Raw genomic sequence first — 26,598 nt, 5'->3', positions numbered from 1 at the left:
CATACGTCACAATGGGCCGCACTAATACATCAAGATGGGCCTCATTTTATGGGCCGCACCAAAAATCATTTCAATAGTTGTCGGTATAACATGTGTATTATTACACCCATGGCCCACATATGATGATCAGCACTATCCAAACATATCCATGTAAATCAGCGCCAACCAAACAGTCCAGCACTATCCCAACATTATGGACGGTGTGGATACAAAATACGTACATCTAGGCAGGCCGCATAAGTGGTCGGTATGGGTGAAGTACACACAGCATGGTGGGCCTGTACAGTGTAGGCAGGTCCAGCACATACAGCAAGCGGGCCCTGCGCCATGAAGACGGGTAGACAGTGTGGATATAAAATACATACATCGAGGGGGGGGAGTCCCACCATCCAGCGGGCTAAATGGTGCGGATATACACTACATTTATCATGGCGGAATCACACATTGAAATGGGCCTTATATACATCATATTGGGCCTCGACCCATGGGCCCCAAATACATCTAATGGGCCGCATCACGGGGACCTCATATATAACCAGGTGGGCCTTAATAGTGGGCCATAAATATGGTAAGTGGGCCACACCACATGGGCCACATGTATATCAAATGAGCCACACTCAAATATAAGTGGTGATAATGATTTCCACTACTAAAATTTTCAAGGCCCGCTATAACATTTATTTCCCATCTAATCTAATTAAAGATCTCGAGGATTTCAAAGGTAGCCGTTCAATCCTCACCGTGCACTATGATCCACTTGATAAATAAATCTGTCTTATTTCCGTCCCAAACCTTAAAATCATTTTTCAAAAATGGTTGGACGGTTGGATGAAACACATGCATCATGGTGGGATCACACTACAATGGGCCTTATGTACGTCCCATCGGGCCTTAACCCATGGGCCTCATAATATGGGCCCTATACAAATCAAAGTGGGCCTCAACAAGGACCAGCAATACATCAAGGTGGGCCTCAAAAATGGGCCTTAAATAATCTCCAAAATGGTTGGACGGTTTGGATGAAACACAAGCATTATGATGGAGCCCACACTAATGGAGAATGTGGATTACAATACATACATAAGTGGATTCCATGTGGGGCCTACCATAATATTTATTTTCCATCCAACCCATTGATAAGGTCATTCAGACTGGGGGCGCACAGTAATGTTTATTTGCCACACAACCTGGGCCTACTTTAAGATTTATTTTCCACCCAACTGTTCAAAAGGCCACGTGGACCAAGGTAGGGCCTACTGTAATGTTTGTTTGCCATCCAGACTGTTCACGGGTCACGTGGACCATGGGCCCACGGTAATGTTTATTGCCATCCAACCTGTTGATAGGGTCTCACGGTCAGGGAGGGGGGCCCCACTGTAATGTTTATTTCTTTTTTATTATTATTTATTATTATTTTTTTTCACCCAACCTGTTGATTGGGTCATGTGGACAGGGAGCCCACTGGAATGTGGTCCCCAAATCCAGTCCACCCATTATGTGTGTCTCATTGGATTGACGGTCCAGACTAAGTTTCGGCAACATCCAAACCTCAAGTAGGCCCCACCGAGTGATTTCTATATATTTTAGGCATGTCTTCATGATTTTAGATGGTATGGCCCACCTGAGTTCCATATACGGCTAATTTTTGACAGGGGGCCACTGCCCCAAGGGCCCACCCAAGGCACGGCGTTGATGTTCGAAACGCATCACGGTGGGGCCCACAGCTGGGCCGTGAGGCCCAGTCCATTTGTCCGCCCGCCAGCGCAGGACGCTGGTGCGTCCTTGGGCGGTGTCAGCGGCGGCAGCAGTAACTGCTGCCTAAAAATAATAATAATTTTGAAAACAAAAATTTTATAGTTTTTCTAGGGTAAGGTCCACATCAGATCGATCCGACCCATCCATTAGATTTTACGGCCCATGATCGACCAATTGATACCAATATGCAATGTGTTTTTGGCGAATATGAGGATCAAAGTGGGTTTCAATGGTAATACCGCTATTTCCTATGGTATGGCCCGCTTGATTGTCAGATCAACCTCATCTTTTGGCTCAACACCTAAAATGGGCTGAGAAGTGGAATGGATGGCGTGGATTTTATACATACATCAAGGTGGGGCCTACATGTGCGGCCCACCCCAAAGCACTATTATTCTTCCTCTTTTTTTTTGCTTGTTAATACACCACCATGTCAGTACACGCACTCCACGTTAGCCGCTCCCTGTCTAACGTCCCCTGGACGTTGGACAGCATGGATATAACACAATCATCAAGGTGGGTCCCACATGTAGGTGGCCCACGTGTCACCAAGGTGGGTCCCACATGAACGTGGCCCACCGTACTTAAATCAATCTGATATTTGTGTGTTTCCACCACTATAAGGTAGGGTCCACATGACTTGGACGGTTTGGATAAAACATACCTCAAGGTGGGGTTCATCCAAGTGGACCACACATCACATAAAAAAAATGAGAAGGAGAAAGAAAGGAGCACCCACCTTGATCTTGATCTCTCCCTTCCGCCAACATGATCTAGAGTTCCAAGGGGACGATTTCAACGATCGAGATGTTCTTAGGATGGTGGAGATAGGGAGGTGGGAAGTGGGCCACACATGGCTTCTCATGGGGAGGCTTGGATGATTCTTGCTTAGAGAATGAGAAAGAGAGAGAGGGAATGAGAGAGAAGTAATGGGAGAGGGATGGGTGAAAGGTGATGGGTGTACTTGTGGTAAAGGAAAGTTGACTTTGGAGAGAGGTGGTTATACTTGGGGATGGTTGCTTGTACTTGACTTGATTTGATTGATTGATGTGACGTTTCATAGAGATTCTCTCGAAATTGCAACGCGCGGTATTTTCCTCTGACTGAATGCGGACCCACGTCTCCTAGCCCGGGATTCACCTCGGCGCACGAGACATGGCATCGAAATCACGGCGACGGCGCGGTCGCACTGCTACAAGCCTTGGGTCGAGCCGACTCAGGAATACGGGATATGACTCAGAGTCGCGCGTAACTGCCGATTATATGTCGCGAGCTGCCGAAATTCGACCGAGAGGACCGCGGAAGCCTACAGAACGGTACGAGCTAGGATACGGGTCTTACAAAGGGTGAGTACTACACAAACGTAGGTACAGTCCGAGCCTTCTATGCCCACATTCAAGAGCCTACGTTGGAGCCCTTGCAGTTCAAGATCCCTGTTGGTAGAGATCAGGAGGCCACATTGATGCTAGGTTGATAGCTCGGCTTATGAAGATACCACTTGATGAAGTGCATGCAAGCGAGAAAAATTTAAGGAGCGCACGTGAAAGGGACCGCCACACACGATTCCTTTGTGGACAAATGGCTCGCTGGAATCCGAACAACAGTCTCCTAGCAACTAACATGGCTGATGACTTTCGCCTGCTCCACCACATCTTCATGTACAACGTGTACCCTAGGTTGAGCAACCGCAGCGAGTGCACCCGTCTGATAGTAGATTTTCTATACCAAGTGGGGCAGGGAGAGAAGTTGTGCATGCCTACGCATGTTCTGTGAGATAGTTCTTACCGCATACTCCACTAGAGCGTCTGATTCGCTTCCATTTGGCCGACTCATATGCAAGATTTCACGTGAGTTTGGCTATAGACTTGGGGCGGAAGTGCCGGTGCCGACCCATTACATCAACGAAACTACTCTCAACCAGATGAAAATTGGGCCACGGCAGCGACAAGCCCGCCTCGATGAGAGTGAGGATGAGACAGCTAGTGAAGAGTATGAAAGTGAGGAGGAAAGCAGAGAAGAGATAGAGGAAGGGCGGGAAGAAGAAGTGGAGGCTCATAATACGGATGAGAGCTCCCCTCTGAGGGCAACGGAGCATGACCCTGATCAGGCTACTCGGGAAGCCCGTTTAGCTCGACTTGAGGAGGGCCAGGCTGCCTTGCGACATGAGATTATTGACGCCCGGGCCCTAGTGAAGCACAAATTTAAGAAGGTGACTCGCACCTTGAAAGTTATCCTGTGTTGCCTATAGGATAAGGGCGCCCCTCCTCCGTCACCAGACTCAGATGTCTAGTCATCCATGTCGTTGCCCAGTAGTTTGCTTTGTTACTATCTTAGAATGTCGAATGTCAGTGTTTCAATGTTTAAGGGCTTAGTAATATCGTAGGTAAATAGTGTGTTTATGTTTGTTAGTTGTCTTAATGTTTGCAGCTTTACTTGTAATGGCTCATATGCGTTTCCTGTCATGATTCATGTAATGTCATATTTCATGTATTGTGACAATTTTGGTAAATGAAATGCATGAAGTTTCTTTAAACTGTGTGTAAATGCGGTGCGGTTGAGGTTGTGGGCATGCTGAATCTGACCTGGGTTGCACCCTATGTTGTATATAGGGAATGCTACCTAAGACCACACGGAGTACGGCATGTCTCACGCTTGGTGATTCGTTTGACGGGGCACCTCCCCTAAGCGATAGCCATATGGACCCCAGTTCGGGCCCGTCTCCCACTGACACCATGCTGGACTCTTAGCCGGCCACTGGCCCCACTAATGGGCCTACACCTGTTGTACCACCAGTTCCAGAGCAGAATCGTGCGTCCTCCTCGACGCCATTTGTACCTCTGTTGACTCCCCCTACTGATAGGTTGGAGCAGATGATGTTGTTGATGCAGCAGTAGCAAGTACAGCAGCAGCAGCAGCAGTTTTTGGCCACCATGGCAGGGATTTTTACCCAGAGCATGGGTGCGGCTTCGCGTACACCATTTACACCCCCTACTGGGAATGCAGGTGTCAGTGGCCACTTTGAGCCATTCCAGCGCTTACAGCCCCCTACCTTTGCGGGTACTCACAAACCCGAGCAGGCCGAGTATTGGCTTGACCGCATCTCTAAGATGCTAAGGCTGCTGCACTGTACAGAGCCCGAGTAGGTGGAGTTGGTCACCTTCATGTTCAAGAAGGAGGCCAGCTTATGGTGAGATAGTGTCCTCCATACTGTTGGGGTTGGGCATGTATGGACGTGGGCAGATTTTGAAACCCGCTTCCACGAGAAATACTATCCCATCACCTATCGCCACGAGAAGGAGAGTGAGTTCCTTCGCCTTTGACAGGGAGGGATGTCAGTGGCAGAATACGAGAACAGGTTTACAGAGTTGGGCAGGTACGCCCCATTGATTTTGGCAGATGAGCCGATGCGTATGCGGCGTTTTTCTGAGGGTTTGTGGCCAGATATTCCGTCGAAGATGTGCTGCGTGAGCATACCTAGCTATTTTGAGCTAGTGAGCATGTCCATAAGAGCTGAGCAGGACGGGGACAGGCAGTTCCGTATGCAAGCACCGATGGCTCCTAGGCCACGACCAGAGATTCAGAGCAGACCATTCCTCGAGAAGATGCCACGGTCAGATTCACCGCTGAGGCTGACGGCTTTGCCTGCCCCTGTGAGGTGACCTGACGTGTGGTGTGCCTACTGCAAGAGGTCAGGCCACATAGAGGTGAACTGCTTCACCAGGATGAGGGATAGCGGCTTCTCACTGCCCCATAGGGTCAACCGTCCGCTTCCCCAGGTTATATCGCCACCACCTCTACGCACGGCACCAACTCATCCATCATTCAGGACACTTGTATCTCTTCCGACCTATCGCATGGTTTCATATGAGATAGAGGAGCTGAGGAAACAGATCGATGATCTGTTGGATGTAGGTTTTATACGACCTAGTGTGTCTCCATGGGGAGCGCCCATGTTGTTTGTAAAGAAGAAGGATGGATCTCTGCGATTTTGTATTGATTATCGCAGATTGAACCAAGTGACGGTAAAGAACAAGTATCCTTTGCCCAGGATAGATGACCTGTTTGATCAGTTGAAGGGGGCAAGGTATTTCTCGAAGATTGACTTGCAGTTGGGGTATCACCAGTTGCGCGTCAGGGATGAGGACATGCAGAAGACGGCCTTCAAGACCAATTTTGGACACTATGAGTTTCTCATAATGTCGGTCGACATTACGAACGCACCAGCCATGTTCATGGACTTGATGAACAGGGTATTTCGGCCATTTCTTTTCCAATTCGTCATCGTGTTTATTGATGACATCCTGATATACTCCAAGAGTCGGGAAGAGCACGAGGAATACCTGCGAGTAGTCTTGGATACTCTAAGGAAGAACCAGTTGTATACACCGTACAAGAAATGCGACTTCTGAAAAGAAGAAGTCAAATTCCTGGGACATGTGGTATCCAAGGAAGGGATAACTATGGACATTGTCAAGGTAGCCGCAGTTCAGGACTGGAAGCATCTCGGTTCGGTTACTGAGGTGAGGAGTTTCCTTGGTCTGGCAGGATACTGTCGCCGATTCATTTCGAATTTCTCGAAGATAGCCAGACCTTTGTCTCAGTTGACACGGAAAGACCTGAAGTTCGCATGAAATGAAAAGGCAGAAGCAGCCTTTCAGGAGTTGAAAGACAAGCTGACGTCCGCCCTTGTGCTAGTATTGCCAAAGCAAGGGGTCAAGTATACGATATACACAAACGCGTCTCGCATCGGTTTGAGCGGTGTTTTGATGCAGAAGGACAGGGTTATTGCTTACCTGTCTCAACAGTTGAGGAAACACGAGGAAAACTACCATACGCACGACCTGGAGTTAGCTACCATCATCTTTGCCTTGAAGATCTGGAGGCATTACCTCTACAGAAAGGAGTTTGAGCTCTTTTACGACCACAAGAGCCTCAGATACATATTCACTCAGCGGGACCTGAATATGAGGTAGCGGCGATGGATGGAGACCTTGAAGGACTTTAAGTTCGAGGTTTCTTACTATCCCGGTAAGGCCAACCTTGTGGCAGACGCACTAAGCCACAAGAAGGCATTGGCGGCATCGCACATATTCGAGTACAGCCCCTCATTGATGACAGGATTATCGCAGCTCAGGCAGACGATGAGTTGTTGGCGAAGATGAGAGGGCAGGCTAGTAGCAACGAGGACGCCGAATGGAGAGTTAGTACGAATGGTGGCTTACGTTACCGTGGCCGCCTATGCATCCCGAACCTCCCTGACTTGAGGAAGGAAGTTCTTGAGGCCGCTCATGACTCAAGGATTGTTATGCATCTAGGCAGTACGAAGATGTATCGTGACATGAAAAGGTCGTACTAGTGGGACAATATGAAGGCTCACATAGCAGATTACGTGTCCTGTTGTCTCACGTGCCAGCAAGTCAAGGCAGAGCATCGCCAACCTCGTGGACTACTTCAGCCCATGCCTATAGCAGAATGGAAGTGGGACTTCATCTCTATGGATTTCATTTCGAAGTTATCGAAGACGAGGAAGGGTTATGATTCCATATGGGTGATCGTGGACCAGTTGACGAAATCGGCTCATTTCCTCCCTATCAGAGTTTCGAACTCTGCAGACGAGTTGGTCAGGTTGTACAATAAGGAGATTGTACGTCTGCATGGAGTTCCCTTGGAGATCGTATCAGACCGAGACACGCGATTTACATCTATCTTCTGGACTCGCATCCAGGAAGCGATGGGTGTGAAGTTGAAGTTCAGTACCCCGTTCCACCCATAGACTGACGGGCAGACGGAACGGGTGAATCAGATTCTGGAAGATTTGTTGCGGGCCTTTGTGCTGGATTTCAAGGGCAGTTGGGATGACTGTCTTCCTTATGCAGCGTTCGCCTATAACAACAGCTTCTAGGCGAGTATTGGCATGGCTCCCTATGAGGCCTTGTATGGGCGTCCATGTAGGGCACCGTATTGCTGAGCAGAGGTTGGCGAGAAGAGCTTGATTGGCCTGGAGTTAGTTCAGGCGACTTCAGAGAAAGTCAACATCATTAGGCGCCGACTTCTGACAGTGCAGAGCAGACAGAAGAGCTACGCCAATATGAGGCGGCGACCGCTAGAATTCGAGGTCGGAGACCATGTGTTCCTCAGAGTTTTCCCTATGAAGGGAGTCCTTTGGTTTGACAAGAAGGGAAAGCTTACACCTCGATTCATTGGCTAATTCCAGATACTTGATCGAGTGGGGGTAGTGGCGTACCACCTTGCATTGTCCACACCACTTGCAGGTGTGCATAACGTATTTCATGTTTCTATGCTGAAGAAATACGTTTCCAATTCTTCCCACATTATCAGATGGGAGCAGGTGCAGTTGAGTGAAGACACTACTTATATACGGCGACCGACGTGTATCCTAGACAGGAAGGAGCAGGTACTGCGAAGCAAGGTTATTCCACTTGTGATAGTGCTGTGGACGCATCACACGGAAAAAGAGGCTACTTAGGAGACAGAAGCCGAGGTTCGAAAGAACTACCCTCAGATTCTCGAGGAGTACGAAAAGGTACTAATTTTGAGGATAAAATTTTTCTTTAAGGGGGGTAGATTGTAACGTCTCGAAAAAATCCGTACAAGGACCCGAGTACCACCTCAGGCAGAAATTACCCAGGACCAAAACCTTTAGAAATTAGGTTAATATTAGCAAGTGCTAAACTAGAGTGCTTATGAAATTAGCACTAATCACTTTAAATATGATCTGCAAGATCCAAAACGTGTAGTATCATTGACGCTACGTTACCCTGAAATCTAGAATCCGTCCTTAAACCCAGTTGCTCTCGGGAGCATCTTAAAACTCCGTATCGGACCTGGACCGCACGTCGAAAGTCCGATAACCGCAAAACTATACAGTTATGACCGCATGACTGGACTTGACAACCCCTTGAAAATCAAGTCTTAATTGTGTCTAGAAATGCACAACTTGAGCCCGAAGCGAAGAGTGTGAGAAACGTGAAAATATTTAGAAATAAAAATTCGAATTTAAGTAATTTGAGTCGTGTCGCTTGCGGGCCAAATATAAGGATTCAGACCATCAGAATCTGACCTAAATACACCCTCGGATCAGGAGAAATGTCCCACACATGTCGGTGTACTTGTGACCCTAATCGAGTGACCATGACCATTGAACTGAAACTGGTCCGCCACGGCTGATCTATAAATCCGATCGGAACGAAAACTCAGTCTGACCTAGATCCATGGTCAAGGAGCTTAAGTCCGACCGCACGTGGAAAAGGGGCCACCAGAAGTGTTCCGTTGGACTAAAACAGTCCATATTTGGATATAACCTAAGTATACCTTGGCCCTGGGGCCATTTCCAGCAAACTTAGGCCTATATAAGGACCTTAAACACTCTCTCTCATATGCCATACGAATTTTGCAAACCCTAAGGGAAAAAAGAGAGAAAAGAGAAGGGAAAAGAGAGAAAGTGAAAGTGAGAGTGAGAGTTAGAAGTTCTTCCTGGGATTCGAGATCCCGTTACTCCACATACTTAGCCACCCCCTCTGTATCACAAATTCAGCGTTTTCAGCAACGTACTTAGGTAAGAAAACCTAACCCTAATCTGTTTTAGGGTTTCAGATAATGTAAGTTATGAAATAGCTAACCTAATTTATGCTATAGGTTGCCAATCTGCCGTAAACAAAGACTTAGTTTTAAAACTGAGTTCGCTACGAGTCTACCGACGAAAGGTGCGGACTATAAATGTTTAGGTTATGGTTTTCAAGGCTTTCAATGTCGGTTAATGGTTTATTACTGATGTGGGTGCTATTTCACATGCCAAATGCAATGTTTGTTTCGCGTTTCAGATATATATGAACTATATGGAGTTTAGGATATTCCATGTATTTGTAGAAAGGATCGTAGACGTATGGAATCTGAACGTGTGTTTGCCATGATTAATTGTCATGTGATTATGCTAGATGTATGTGTAACAACTCCTTGGCAAAAGGATTTGTCCTAAGACGTGCTATCACCAACATATATCATGTATGTTAGAATATATAGTCTAAGAGTTTGTAGAAATGTCTGAATGAACAAGTGTGTAATAAACTGTACATTATATGGGTGTTGAGAAGAGATTCTCAACTATCTTAACGATGTGTATGATTTCCTCCATGTAACTTACATTCTTGTCTGTTTTACTTAGGGATTACATATGCGTGAATTCTGTTTAAGTTGAAATCCATCAAATGCTCACATGCTTGTATGATTGGAATTGTTGATCCATTATTGTTCGGATTAGCTTATATGATTATCTGTTATAATTGAATGTGTTTGGGACTATGAAATAGCCCAGGCAATCAGTAACAGGTTCTGATAAGGTGACGAGGTTGAGGTTGTCTCGCCACATAGGACATGATCGATGAATCCGAGCCGTACTTGGGTGTTGGCAGTGGTTAGGCCACATGGAGTGCTTACGCACTTCATGTCGATTAACTCAACGTGCGCTCATACTAGTCGAGCTCGTTAAGTAACCTGATTGACCCGATGTATGTTCACCATGTATGGACGCTACTGCTTGAATTTAAGGTACCAAACTCACCAGTGAAAATCCTTTAAAACCTTGGTACCTCGATCCGCTAAGACTCCTGAGCCGGGCATGGTGGTATGGGACATTGTGGTCGAGCTGTCGGCCTACGCTGGGGTGACGAGACTCTTCGTAGTGACCAGTGAGCAACCCAGACTCGTGAGCCGAATACGGTGGTATGGGACACTGTATTCGAGCTGTCGGCCTACACTGATAAGGTGATGAGCCCTTTATAGTGACCTCGAGCGTACGCTCAGACTGCGTAGAGGCGACGAGCCCTTACGTAGCAACAGGAATACACTAGGCCTGCACTGATAACGTGACGAGCCCTTTGCAGTGACCTAGAACCGTAACATCGTATGAGATTTACTAGGATTGACGACCCTAGAATGAATCATCGTTTGGGAATTGATATAAGGGAGGTACCTTAGCTTCCCAATCCTGCTGTATGAAAAAGACTAATAAGAACTCGGTAAACATGATCATGCACCACACTACATGTGCCGTTTGGCGTTGGGCAGAGCACTGAGGAAGTGACTGACATGCGCGACCGTTAGATAAAGATTGTAGAGGGAGTGCAGGCGAGGGCATGCATCATTTATACATACCATTCTTGCATTAATCACAGTACTTAGGAATGTTTGATTGTATTGCTCTATCATTACTGCTTGACTGAATTGATAATATGTTAACCTTTGCTTTATTATTCCACTGAGTTGATGACTCACTCCCACGTCACGGGATGGTGTTGTGCACACCAACCAGACTGTCTTAGATGCAGATGGATACCCGACTGATGAGGTGGAGGCGGACTTTGTAGACGATGAGGATGCCTTCTCCTATATGCAGTATTCTGGCGGGTTTACCTAGACCGTTATGATCGACGGGCCTTCAAGGTTACACTTGTAGAGGACTCTCACATTTTTGACACTTTGTAACTTAAAACAGTATTTGTAATATTTCACCTGGGAGGTGTTTATACTCTGGAGATGTACCACGACTTATATGCTTTATATCCATCTATTATAGTCTTCCGCTTGCATAAATTTAACTATCTCTGGACTATGATACGCTGTTTTGGTATGATCACATTCATGTTTTAGGCACTAATACAAACAACATTTAATCATCCTCAAGTATGTTGCATAAGTGATACGTTGGAACTCGGGAGTTGGACTTTTACTTGACCCCCGATTTTCAGGGCGTTACAGAACACTAGCTCGATGTCATAGACAGTGAAGTTCAAATTCTCTGAATTTCTGCACTTTACACTTTCAACTTTCTTCGTTCTCCACTTGATTTCCTTGAATATTGGGGTCTTGAAATCTTCAATCTTGGTCTCCTGAGATTCATCCATTGTCTTGGTGATTCTTGAGCATCAAATCTATGCTTTTAACATTCTTTTTAATCCAAGCTTCTCAAATTCACCTCGCAATACAAACATATATAAAATATACTTATTAAGCATTATCATGTTCATAAAACCAAGATATAAACAGGAAAAAATATACAATATTTGACACTCAACATTCTGTGATCTCCTTTCTTCATAGCGTCTGAAAATAAATGTTGTAACTCAAACTCGGATATCAATGCAGTTAAATAAAAGGAAAAACTCACAATCAATCACTAGGAGTAACGACAAAAATGCGTCTCTTGAAAGAGCTATGTGATATTGGATAAATGACAAATCCAGCATATACGCATAAATTTGAATTACAACTAAAGACTAGAGCTACCAATTACCACTACTCATAAGATAAGCTTATATAAAGTAAATTTATAAATTTATTTAGTTTAATTGAATTTGAAGATGATTGGTTATTAGGTGTTACCATATAAATTTTGTCATTTATTTTTAGAGTTTTACCATATAGCTTATTCTTATGTTAGTGTAATGGTTATATTAGAAAGTCTTTTTCTAGGTCACTTTTTTCTTTTATAATTATTCATCTTCGATCAGTAAGTTACTTTTGTAGGTATAAAATTACATTTTGATGGAATATGCGCTCTATATTTATTAAAGATCTTTTTATCTACCTCCTTTATCATAAGATGCCCCGTGTCATCTTTATGTTAACGTTTTCTAAAATGCCCATAAATAGGGTGCAACAGGCCTCTTGATTGGTGGACCATCATGGTCCAAAAGGGTCCCATTTTTGTTGCCATCAAAAAGGACGGTTAGAGGAAAGTTGGTCGACGGTTCACATTCATGGGCAGTATCAGACTATTGAGGTTGTGCGATAAGTGTTATTTTCAGTCTGACAACTTTCAAAGTGGGGCCCACAAGTTGGACGGCGTGGATGGGAGTAAGAGTGCCACGTATATTGCAGATGAGTTTCGACAGTTGGGTATAAACGGATTACGGATGCATACCGTTGGAAGGATAATTCTAGACTTCTCGCGAATGAGCGGTGATGTGGCGACGCATGAGTTCGAAGCCGGCAGTGCATCAGGTCGAATCCTGACCGTCCTAACCGTGGGCCCACCTCAATGTATGTGTTGTATATCCACGCTGCCCATCCATTTTTCCAGCTTATTTTAAGAGCATGAGATCAAAAATGAAGTAGATCCAATTCTACAGTGGACCACACCACAGAAACAGTGATGATTGTCCATTAAAAAAAATTTGTGGGCGACAAAAGTTTTGGATGGAAAATAAACATTACAGTGGACCCTAGGAAGTTTTTAATGATGATCGTTCAATGATCACTGTTTCCTGTAGTGTGGTCCATCTGAAATTTGGATCTGCTTCATTTTTTGGCCTATGCACTACAATGAGCTGGAAAAACGGATGGACGGGGGTGGATATACAACACATACGTCGATGTGGGCTCGACCTGTCCGAGTCCACGCTCCATCAGGTGGGCTCCAGTTATGTAACATGTCCAGAAAATCAGGCTTTACCATTCATCAGGAGGTCCACACATTTCCATTGAATATGGACCGTTGGTCAGTTTTCCCGGTTCAATTTTCATATATGGTCCAAACCGACCACTCGAACGGCCTTGATATTTTTTTAGGCCATGGCACACACGGCGGGTCCCACAGGATCGACAACTCGATGTCACGCACGCGCCCCACATTAGCACGTGTGCGGAGAGTAAGATTGGACTGTTACTCACCTAGCGATTGCCCCAGGGTTTGCTCCTGCATGTTCCGTTGAACATTCGGCGTAAGATTCTGACCATCCAAACCGTCTATCCGATGGAGCCCATCATGGAAGGACAACGGTGCAAGACGAAGAGCCGTCCATCGTTCCTAGACAAATAGTCAACGGCATGTACAAATAGACGAGTAAAACAAGGCATGCTTTGTTTTTAGTGATTTGTTAACCGCCTACGATCGACCAATAAAGAGTAACAAAAAGATATCCCCAATCAGAACGGGGCAAGACGAGCAAAATCGGTCTAATACTGCAGTCTTCCCTAAGGGCGTCGATACTGACAAACCCTCACGGGCAGACTCCATCGGCAAACCGGTCGATCGACAAAAATCAGCGGCCACAAAGGAATGAGATGCACCAGAGTCAAATAATACACGTGCAATGCATGCAGAAATGGGGAGAGTACCCTCGACGACCCCTCCCGATGACTGAGGGTCCTGCTGAGCGGCATAAAATCTTCCCTGAGCTTGCTGGGGAGGTGCAGGTCCCCTCTGAGGTCTCTGCTGATGCTGATGCTGCTGCCGCTGTGGCGGCCTGATCTGCTGCCTCTGCTGCTGTGGGGGAGGCCCTGGAGGCTGGTGATGTGGTCGCTGCTGCTGTTGCTGTGGTGGCTGTCGTGGAGGCTGATGCGGTGTCCTAGGCTGCTGCCGCTGTGGATGGGGACAGTCCTGCACGCGATGTCCCGTCCTACCGCACCCAAAGCAAGTACCGGTAAATGGTCTCGAAGGTGGTGCTGGGGGTACTGTCGGTGCTCGAATCACTGGGCGGGTCGTGCGTCGCTGCTGTGAACGATGATGCTGCTGCTGGGAACTACCAGAGGGCGCCTTCCTCTTCTGATCTCCCCTCTGGTCACGGGCTCTCTGCAAACTGGCCCAATCCGACTCATAAATCTGAGCCCTCTCCACAATCTGCTCAAAAGTCGGAAGCATGTGTCCGATCACACGACTCCTGAGGGCAGGACGCAAACCGTTCTCAAAACGGCGGGCCTTCCGCCCCTCATCATCAACAAGATACGTCGCGAATCTCGATAGTGCGACGAAACGAGCCTCATACTGGGACACAGTCATGTCCCTCTGGACCAGAGTCTCAAACTCTAGTGCACGCTGCTGTCGCACATGCTCGGGAAAGAACTTTCGGTCGAACCGTTCCACAAAATATGCTCCTATTGCTCAGGTGACTGATGCCCACCAGTGCTCAGCCTCGCCCTGAAGAAGAAATATAGCTAATGGGACCCACTGCTGGGTCGTACATCTCATCGTATGAAAAATCTTCTCCAAATCGGAGCGCTACCTCTCAGCTGCTGTTGGGTCTGACTCACCTTGGAAGTGCCGGGGATCGAGTTGTAGGAAGTCTCGAAGAAGGGTGCTCATGCGCTCCTGCTCTACCTGAGTTGGAGTAACAGTGGGGTGCCCGCAGGCCTGCCCCTGAAGGGCGGTTGTCACAGCCTACAACATCTGCTGTAACTGGGAGGCACTCACGGGTACGGACGGATCCGCACTGGTCTCGGGTAGAGGAGCGACATCCTTAGGCTGGAGAGTAAGAATCTCCGGTGGTGGAGTGGGAGTCGTAGGTGGTAGAGTGGCAGCAGCTGGTGGAGGAGCGGGAGTCGCAGGTGGCGGAGGGGGATTCGCTCGGGTCGATCTTCTAGCCATTTGTCCTACAGGAAGGAACAAGGGCCTATCAGCCTTGAGAATTCTCGAAGGCATGAAGGTTAAGGGTCTAAGTCGAAAAATCGCGAAGTTATTCCGACTTGGAACCTATACATTCTAAGTTCATAGCAGATATGTGATGTGATCCTCCGGTATTCCCAAGTTATGCTCTGATACCAACTTCTGTCACGTCCCAAACTCGGAAAACGGGCTCACAAAATTCCCGATCGCCGAATCTAGTGCCGACAGCCTCCGTAGTGTCCCATTCTCGGATTCCGGCACTCTCATGCCAGATTCCGATCCTGGGATCCTACAAGGAGGATTTTCAGTAGAAATTTTTTTTTTGTAATAGAGCATAACCATAAGCATGACCAAGTGACAAAACAACATCACCACATATCCACTATATCGAAAACTTTTAAGTACAATGCAGAAAGGGAAAATACAGGGTGATCAAAAGCTTCAAAATAAACTGATGTGCACTCCTGCCTCAGCGCTGCTGCTGTCCAACACTACCTGCACGCAACGGTCGTGCATAAGCTTACAAAAGCTTAGAGGGTGGTGTAAGTGTGTGTGCAAGGCCAGCGCCAAGTGTACAATATCAGAGTAATGCGGAAATATGCGATAAGTCCATGAATGCTATCAGCTGTACCAACGCTATATGATGCAAGACATGAATGCTATCGGCCATACCAAGGCCATGCGATGCGAGGCCTATGTAGCCAAATGTCGTATGCGAGATGCGAAGCAAGCATGTCAGTCCTCATCAAGTACACATATCGATGCTTCCCTCTGGATATCACCGGGGTCTAATACACCTCACACTGACTGCCTCCTCCCTAGCTGCACAGTCAAGCAAGTGGAAGAGACCACACTATCCGCCTGACCAGTAGTCTGCCAATATCTACCCGGCTCGTCGATAGCGGACTCATTTGCGAGCTGGTCAAACTCAGCCTAGCTTATAGCCCCCTCACTCGGGCGAATAAGGCCACACCCCCTTCCAACCGACCACGAAACAGTGGGAGACGCGGCCTACTGGTATTCGGCACTCGGGCGCTCGTGTATCCACTCGGTCTAGACGTTGGAGCGTCTCCTGGTACCAAAAAGGTTCTGGGACTTTCACCCAAGGACATCCTAAGTGCCCACAGTGCTAGAACCAAGCATTTCCGGTATCCAATACGGCCATCCACGATGTGTCTGTGGAGCCACGGCCCTGATGTCGCTAGGGCGTGCAGTGACCAAGTCACACACATGCGAGATGCATGAGTCACACCGTACAATCATGCAGCAATCCTGCGCGTACCACGCGATCATGTGGGGCACTCCGTCTCATAAGGAGTCCCGTAAATGTCTCAGCCCAACGGCTTATGCTATGATCAAACATTCCTCATCTCAAGCATACATATGATGCGTATGGGCATGAATCATGGGAGTGCACTAAGCATGTTATAAAGTAATGAACTATCAACAAGTATGGGCCTATCAATGGGCTTTACATTCATCAAATGAGCCACATTAATGGGCCTTACCAACGGGCCTTATGTACATTGCAATGGGCTATAACCCATGTGCCTTAGAATATATCAGAATGGGCCTAATCACATGGGCTTATGTATCTCAGATGGACCACACCAATTGGGTCCCATATGTGGATCAAATGGGCCTCATAACACGGGCCCTATAAATGTCAAGGTGGGCCTTAAAAATGGCCACAAATATATATATACATACATACATATATATATATATATATATATATATATATATATATATATATATATATAAATTCATGCCAAAGGATCAACCGATCCTTACTTCAAATAATAGTGGTAGGACCCACTTGAACCACATATCTGACCCACTTGAATCACTTGAATCATGCCTTAAAATGAGCTTGCAAAAAGGATTGGCGGTTGGGGATGCAACACAAGCATCATGGTGGGGTCCACTATCCAGAGAGTGGACAGTGTGGATAAGCACATAAATCATGGTGGAGCTCACCGTCCACTGCCGTGGACGGCCTGGAGGGAACACATACACGGTGGTTTCCACCGTCCCGTGCTGGGGACGGTGTGAATAAAATATATACATAACTGTGGGTCCCACGTGGGGCCCACCATAACGTTTGTTCACCATCCAATCCGTCCATATGGTCACATAGACCTGGACGAAGAGTAAAAATAAATTTCAGATTGATCCAAAACTTCTGTGGCCCGGATAAGGTTTTCAAAGGGTAGACATTCAATCGCATTGTTTCCCATGATGTGGGCCACCTGAGTCTTGGGAGAGGCTGAAATTTGGAGGGGGGCTCTCTGCCCTAATGGCCCACCCTATGGACGGCTTAGATGACATATAAACATCAAGGTGGGGCCCACGGCTGGGGCCGTGGGACCCTGCTGTCCGCTCGCTCGCGCCAGGCGGTGTCAGCGTCTGACAGCGGTAGCAGCAGCAATGCTGCTGTTTGATTTTATATTTTTTTTTTTTGAAAACACTAAATGTCGTGGTTTTTCATATATGGGGCCCACATCAGTGGAATCTGACCCTGCCATTGGGTCCCATGGCTTAATACAAGGCAAATGAGCCCAATATTAAATATATTTTGATGGATAAAAATAGTAGTTGATTTTTCAACGGCAACCATCACATTTTCTCATACTATGGCCCACCCGATACTCGGATCAGCTTCATTTTTTTTTTGGTCCAACGGCTAAAATGAACTCGAGAATAGAATGAACGGTATGGATTGAACACTTACATCAAGGTGGGGCCTACATGAATGGCACACCTAATAAGCTTTGGAAAAGCTAATATTTGTATTGTCAATTAACGTCCAGGGACGTCCCTGGACGTTTGGACGTAACACGTGCATTGGGGTGGGCCCTGCTTAGGCGGGCCATCACATGGTGAGGTGGTGTGGATCACATAACATGTAAGATGGGCCTCACCCACAAATGGATTGGGTTCAAACCATGCTTCATGGTGGGGTCCATTCGGTTGGGCCATATGGCCATTCCATCATACATAAAATGCATACATAACAAGAGAGGGAGAGAGAGAGAGGAAGAGAGAGGGACACGTGTGATGGAGGGACCCCGGCACTATGGGCCCTCCGTTTCAAGCATCCAATTGTACATCAAGTGGGTCCCATTGCATGTGGGCCCATTAAATTGAAAATCAACGGTGGAGATCCCTTCTCCACTCAAATGGACGGTCCAGATGACCTCTTTTCAAGTTAGAAAATAAACATCATGATGGGGTCCATGGAGAATGGCCCCATCATGGAATGATCATGAAGATCAAGATGGGCCATCGGCCACATCTTAGGGTCCAAAGTGAGATCCATACCATTGATCGGTAGGCCTCACTTGGCCCATCATAAAACATGAAAAATCTAGTCTAATAAGCACCCACCGGTCGATCTTCTCGGTCCGTTGAAATGCCGATCTCCTTAGGCTTCACTTCAACGGTGGAAGATGGAAAATGAAAGGCTAGGATGGAAGATTTGGGATGGGAAAGTGGGCCACACACATGCACTCTCTCACATGGAGAAGCTTGGACGTGAGCTCTCTCCTTGGTTGCTTGGAGTTGAGTTGAGAAATGAGAAAGAGAGAGGGAGAGATGGGATGTAAAGAGAGAGAGAGTGATGGATGTGAGTGATGGGTGAGGTGATGTGTACTTGACTAGCATGGGTGTGTAAGAGAGAGGGTGAGAAAAGGTTGACTTTGGAGAGAGAAAACATGGGTTGCTTGTACTTGACATGAGGTGATGGATGGGATTGATTGATGGGATTGATTTGACATATTGAAGAGATTCTCTTGGGATTGCAAACGCGCGGCGTTTTCTTCAAAATAAACGCCGGCTCACATCTTCCTGCCAGGGTATCGGATCGGTGCGAGAGACGCGGCGTCGGAACCGCGGCGACGGTGCGGTCGCAATGGTAAAGGTCTTGATTTAAGCTGACTCAAATGTACAACATACGACTTAGGGTCGATCGCAACGTCGATTATACGTCACGGGTTGCCGAAATTCGACAGGAAGGATCGCGGGATTCGACGGAACAGAACGGACTAGGATACGGGTCTTACAACACCCCTACGTGTGAGCCACTAAGGGCCCGTTTGGATACCACCAAATAAATTACTTTTACTACTTGTAGCATTAGATAAGTATCTTATTTCACATAAGTAAATTTGATTTATGATTACTTATAAATAACTTTTTTACTTAAAAAATTTTAAACACTTAATTATTATTTTTTATCTTTTCTACTTTTCATAAGTTGCTAAAGGGAAGAATGGAAGAGAAAAATAGGAGATGAAAATACTTATATTTTTAATAAGCAAATGGTATAAAGTATGTTTTCTTAAGCAAGTTAAGATCCAAACAAGTCCTAAGTGATCCTATTTGTTTAATATATAATGATTACAAATTAATTTACCTATCACTTGACTTACAAAATCAATCTCCAAGTAAGAGCTTTGTCGAGCCACGGGAATATATAGATTTTTCCACACTGTTTATCTACCTTTTTAGATCATTGTAAAGTACGAGCCCAGCTATAAGATAGATCCAAGGCTCAAATGAACTATGTAGTGGCGATTGAATGTCCACCGTTAAAACTTCTTAGGGGCTAAAAAGTTTGGGATCCAACTAACATTTTTTTCCCCCTCCATCCAACTTTTTCTTATCATTTGAACAAGTTGGGTAAAGAAGAAACATCAGGTGAGATCTAGGAAAGTTTCAACAGTGGGCGTCATCATCACCTCTACTTCCTATGATGCGGTCCAATTGATTCTCAGATTTATCTTATTTTTGGGCCCATACCCTAAAATAATCTAAAAAATAGATACACCGCATGGATAAAACCCATACATCACAATAGCCCACATAGGGCGCCTGCTTGGACCAGTTTCCATCCAGAGGTAAGACACAATTTAATTCCCCATGTTTAGTTTAATGTAATTTATCATTACCTTAACGTCTTATCATTATCAAAAATACACTAATGCTATTATTTTGGTATAAGATTTCTGCAACAATACGATGAAAAAGTATATTTGATTGTAAATTGATGTTCGGTTGGATAGTGATAAATTCATAACGCTAACACTTTTCTTTTACATTTTTCGAGTAATTTTGTATCTTTCCTTTACCATGGTTAATAATATTTTGGTTCGATAATAGATACACACGTTTATAGCCTTGTAAGTAAACCTATGCTTGACATTTCATTTTCATTCTTCCTTGCAATCTGGCGGACTCGAATTGTGGATCTATCTGACTTTTTGAGTGAAGAGCCTATCATTGAGGGGTAAACTCGATGTATGAAGTGTTGTATTTTAAATTATTTAAAAATAATTAAGTGTTTCAAAATATCCGTTGGGACGGGCCATGGCCGTGGAAATAGGTGCGCATGTCCCCTACGGATGTATCTTTTCACTTAAGTATGAAAGGTTGTATTCTTTCAATTTTTGTTTTGAAAAGTTGTGTCTTTTGAAGCTTAAGGGTCTCACCAATTGGGTTTAAACCTAATAGTCACAACTATTTTTTAAAGGGTGTCTTTACAAAGTCTATAAATAGACTTTTTCTCATCTGCTTTAAATAAGTAAGAAAAAGTTTGTAGTTTAAGTATTTTTTAGTTCAGGTTAAGACTACAAGTGGTTTGAGCCCGTGTACAGTAAGTGCACTGTTGGGACCGGGTCATAGTCGTTGTATCCTGGAGATCGATTGCCCTGGAAACCTGTTACACTTGGAACGTTGTCCAAGGAGAGCAAATTTGATTTCAAGCCGAGTGACTCACGTCACGCCTCGACTTACTATAAACTGATAAGTTTTCTATTTTCTCATTTTAATTTTAATTTTATTTTATCTAAATAGTTTTTCAAACTCCATATCCCAACATGAAGTAGATGTTATTGATGGACTACTTGATTTTTCAACTCAATTGCAATTACCTTCTAAATGAGTAATAATTATTTGCCTAGGTAATTACTGCATTTTTTCTGATGCAGAAGTTAATACTTTACTTTTTAACACTAAAATTTAAAAAAATGTAAAATAAATGTGGGGCCCACAATGATGTATGTGGCTTATCCATACCACCAATTTATTATGCCATATGGAATTAGGGCATGAGGTCAAAAATGAGGCAAATCCAAAGCTCAAGTGGACCACAATATACGAAACAGTGGGAATCGAATGCTTACTGTTAAAAACTTCTTGGGTTCCTAAAAGTTTTGGATTGAGCTAATATTTGTGTTTTCCCCTTATCCGTATTGTGTCACCTTATAAACTGGTTAGATGATGAATAAACCTCAATGTGGGCCCGGCGAAAGAAACAACTTTCAATGGTGGACAAATTGAGGCTATTATTTCCTTTCGTGTAGGCCATTTGAGTATTGGATTGGCCTCATTCTTCGACCCATGCCTTAAAATATTCTAATAAAACAATTGGATGACACGGATATATCATATACATTAAGTTGGGGCCCATAGATTTAAATCAACACTTTGATACCAATTTTGGAGGTGGAATTACTCACTCTTTTTCAAATTAGATGAAAAAGTAATAAGATGAAAAAGTAATAATTACTTGTTTACTAGAGATTTACATGCATCATGAAATATCAAATAAGTGTTAGATAGGATTTTGGTCCAATGTGGACCTGGAATTTATTTTGGTCGGCATTTATGCCCACAAAACAAGTGTTAGATAGGATTTTGGTTGGCAGACTCCAACGTTGGTTTTACATGGTTAAAAAATGATAAGGAATCATCCACCTGGTGCAATGAGTCACATGTGTCCATCCTATAAATTGTGGGCTCCAACATATATTTTTAAAATAAAATGGATCAAACAATCTTAACCAACTAATTAATAAATATTAAACCAATGAGTAAAATAGTAAGTAGCCCAAATTCAAACGAAATAAAATTAATAGTTAATACTTATCGTCTTAATAAGTTCTTATTAGTTATCTTCCCATCACAATTGAGTTGGGAATTTAGACATTAGGTTATATTCAATGTGAGCAGTGAAATAATTTTAACCATTTTTTAAGTTAATCAAATCTTCATAATTTGTCCAGCCCATTTAAAGTAATTTATAAAAATGATAAAAACTTTAATACTCTTATAGAGTGCAATAAATGATACATGGACACTCAGAAATTTACATTCTTGAAATATATTTAGCTAAAAGAGTGGTCCACATACATCACCTACACACGTACATATGATAAATGGATGAGATCAAGTGGGACATTAAATGGAAAACGATTCCCATTAATTAAATTATTTTCGGATAAAAAAATTCAAATGCATGTTGCATACTATCATGATTTGTTCTATATGGAGTTTTAAGAGAAAGGGCTACGGTGGACCAAGTGTGGGTCAGCCTGAGTCTGACAGGATTATCAATCGGACCTTAGGTTGATTCCAGCACGTTTGTAAATTGGGCCTTTGATTTTAGGCCCAATCCTAGCCATCAATATCATAAATGGGTCTCTCATGGGCCCGATTGTAGTAATGGAAGCCATGGATAGAGTTGGGCATCGGACCCGATCCGAAGTCTCAATGGCTTGACCCGAACTCAATCCAATCCGAGACCGGGTCCAGGTCACCTGACTCAGACCGATCCGATACATGGTTGGCCTGACCCGAACCGAGTCCAACTCGGTCAGGGAAACAGAGTCGGATCGGGTTCGGTAGGATTCGGATCGTATGAATTTAATCCAACTATTTCATGTGGTGTGGTCCACTTCAGACTTTAATATACCACCTTTTTGTGCTCAAGGCTTAAAATGATATGTCAAAATGGATAAATGGCTTAGATAAAACATATATATCAAGATGGGCCCCACATGGCTCTGAAAGAACTCTCCGTTATGGTGTCTATGCTTTTACCCTACATGTATTGACGTGCACCGCACAAAAGTGCAGTGAGTGCTTTAAACACAAATGACTTACTGTAACGACGTTAGCAAGTTCCGTGGGTTTGATCATGGTGTATGTGTTATATCCAAACCGTCCATCCATTTGGCGAGCTTGTCATAAGGGTGAAGACGAAAAATAAGACAGATCTAACTATCAAGTGGACACACGACATGTTTAACTGTGGAAATCATTCTCTGCTGCTATTTGTGGTGTGGTCCAAATGATCTTTGGATATTATTCATTTTTTGGATAATGCTCTACAATGATCTCTAAAAATATATGAACGGTGTAGATATAATAAATACATCACTATGGGGCCCATTTAACATTGATCTCCTTTGAACCATTCGTAAAACTCGGAACTTGAGGAGAGTCAGTCTCGTCCATTTTTATTGCCATTAAAAGGACGGTTAGAAGAAAGCTAGTCAACGGTTCACATTCACGGGTGATATCAGATGGTTGAAGTTGTACGATTAGTGTTGTTTTCAGTCTGACAACTTTTAAAGTGGGGCCCACAAGTTGGACGGCGTGGATGGGAGTAAGAATGCCACGTATATTGCAGATGAGTTTCGTACAGTTGGGTATAAACGGATAACGGATGCATACCGTTGGAAGGATAATTCTAGACTTCTCGCGAACGAGCGGTGACGTGGCGACGCATGAGTTCGAAGACGGCGGTGCATCAGGTCGAATCCTGACCGTCCTAACCGTGGGCCCACCTCAATGTATGTATTGTATATCCACGCCGCCCATCCATTTTTCCAGCTTATTTTAAGAGCATGAGATCAAAAATGAAGTAGATCCAATTCTACAATGGACCACACCACAGAAACAGCGGTGATTGTCCATTAAAAAAATTTGTGGGCCACAAAAGTTTTGGATCAAAATTATATCGGTGATTTCCCTTCATCCACGTTGTGTGACCTTACCAACAGGTTGGATGGAAAATAAACATTACGGTGGACCTTAGGAAGTTTTTAATGATGATCGTTCAATGATCACTGTTTCCTGTAGTGTGGTCCATCTGAAATTTGGATCTGCTTCATTTTTTGGCCTATGCACTACAATGAGCTGGAAAAACGGATGGACGGGGTGGATATACAACACATACGTCGATGTGGGCTCGACCTGACTGAGTCCACGCTCCATCAGGTGAGCTCTAGTTATGTAACTTGTCCAGAAAATCAGGCTTTACCATTCATCAGGAGGTCCACACATTTCCATTGAATATGGACCGTTGGTCAGTTTTCCCGGTTCAATTTTCATACATGGTCCAAACCGACCACTCGAACGGCCTTGATTTTTTTTTAGGCCATGGCACACACGGCGGGTCCCACAAGATCGACAACTCGATGTCACGCACGCGCGCCACATTAGCACGCGTGCGGAGAGTAAGATTGGACTGTTACTCACCTAGCGATTGCCCCAGGGTTTGATCCTGCATGTTCCGTTGAACATTCGGCGTAAGATTCTGACCATCCAAACCGTCCATCCGATGGAGCCCATCATGGACGGACAACGGTGCAAGACGAATAGTCGTCCATCGTTCCTAGACAAATAGTCAACGGCATGTACAAATAGACGAGTAAAACAAGGCATGCCTCGTTTTTAGTGATTTGTTATCCGCCTACGATCGAGCAATAAAGAGTAATATGTTGGTACGTGCGAGTAGAGGTGTACACGAGCAGATCCTAAGCTGACCCAGCTCAAACTCGGCTCAGCTCGGTGATCGAGCCAGCATATCTAGCTTGGCTCGGCTTGGCTCAATCTAGAATCAAATCAGTTCGAGCCTAGTTCGAGCAGTTCTGTGTCTAAAATTGTAAAAAAATTCCAAATTACATCAAATACCCTAATTTCCTCACGAAAACAAGTTATACGAAAAAAGAAAAAAGAAAAGAAAATCGCAATGAAAGAAATGGTCACTCGAGATAAGGTTGGAGTGGATGGTCTCCTTTATACTCGTCGATCACTTCAATCAACCTCCTAAAAATTTTTAAAAAGAAAAAGAAAAATGGAATGAGGCATCATATCCAACACTAGATCTACACGAAGAGATCGAAAGATAGCGAGATGTACCTGCGATTTTCATGAAGAGATTTCTCGATGAGATTGTCAGTTTAGGATTTGAGAGCTTAATTGAGGACTAAGAAGGCTAACGTTTCTGTAACGCCCTGAAAATTGAGGGTCGTACATATGCTCGACACCCAAGTTCCCAGGTATCACTTATATCTAATTTTACTAATTTATGTTTAATCAGGGTAATGCGCAATAGAGAATTACTTGAAACATGAATCACAATTCACAACTAGTCTACTGAAGTGGGAATGACTAAAAATATATAAGTCCAAAAATATAACTATGGGTCGCATAAGGCGTTACCCAATAAAATTACAAAAATAGCATGTCCAAAATGAATGATGTGCTGAGTCCCCTACTCAGCGATCTAAATCCGTCTACTAGGCCGATGGAGAACCGCCCATCAACTGGAAGTAGGATAGCTCGCCCTCCTCCTCAAGCTCGTACCGCCAGGCTCCTCGTACTCTTCGTTACCTGCAACTACTGAAGAGTCTGGTTGACATTTTAAAACACCGTCCCAGAGTGGGAGTGAGTGATCAACTCAGTGGGTGCTATTAGTCTTAAGTTACACAAACATCAATTATATTATGAATTTAATGAAAGACAATACATTCATAAAATTCTAACTAATCTTGTTAATGCATGTGCATGTATTATGATATGATGTATGCACTCGCAACAGCACTCCCTCGAGCGACTCCATCTAACGATCGCGAATGACCAACCACCCTCATTGCGACCTTAATTGCCGAGTCGCCAACCTAACTAATGCGATGCAGTCATGATCGTATTAGCCGGGTTCTTAATTAAGTCCATTCAAACAGCAGATTGAGAAAACTAGTACACCCCGCAATATCAATTGTCACGCCCCGAACTCGGAAACCAGGCTCACAAAATTTTCGATCTCCGAATCCGGCGCCGACAGCCTCCGTAGTACCCCAATCTCGGCTCCCGGCACCCATACACCAGGTTCCGATCCTGGGATGCTATAAGAAGAATTTATAATCATCAGTCTGATTCATAATGAGCATAGAGGGAGTGAGGTGATGGGAATGATATGGATGGGGTGATGTAAGGAAGGGTATGGGTTGGGTTGAAAATTTGTAAAAGTGGTATGGGTGAGTTTGAAAATTGTAAAAGGGACTGGTGAGGTGGAGAGAGAGAGTGGACTTTTGAAAAGGTGGGGATGGGTTGTTGTACTTGACTTGTACTTGAGGTATGGAGTATACTTGATTGATTGATTGATTGATTGATGGGACATATCGTAGAAATTCCCTCGATAATCGTAACGCCCGGCGTTTCTTCGGAATGAACGTGGGCCCACATCTCCTGGCCTGGGTATTGGTTCAGTGCGCAAGTCACAGCGTTGGAATCGCGGCGATGGCACGGTCGCTATGATATATGTTTTGGTTCAAACCGACTTAGGTATGCGGGACCCGATTTAGGATCACGTT

This window comes from Magnolia sinica, chromosome 14 (genome assembly GCF_029962835.1).
Source record: "Magnolia sinica isolate HGM2019 chromosome 14, MsV1, whole genome shotgun sequence".
Lineage (NCBI taxonomy): Eukaryota > Viridiplantae > Streptophyta > Magnoliopsida > Magnoliales > Magnoliaceae > Magnolia > Magnolia sinica.
The sequence above is the reverse complement of the archived record's forward strand: the minus strand, read 5'-3'. Positions refer to the sequence as shown.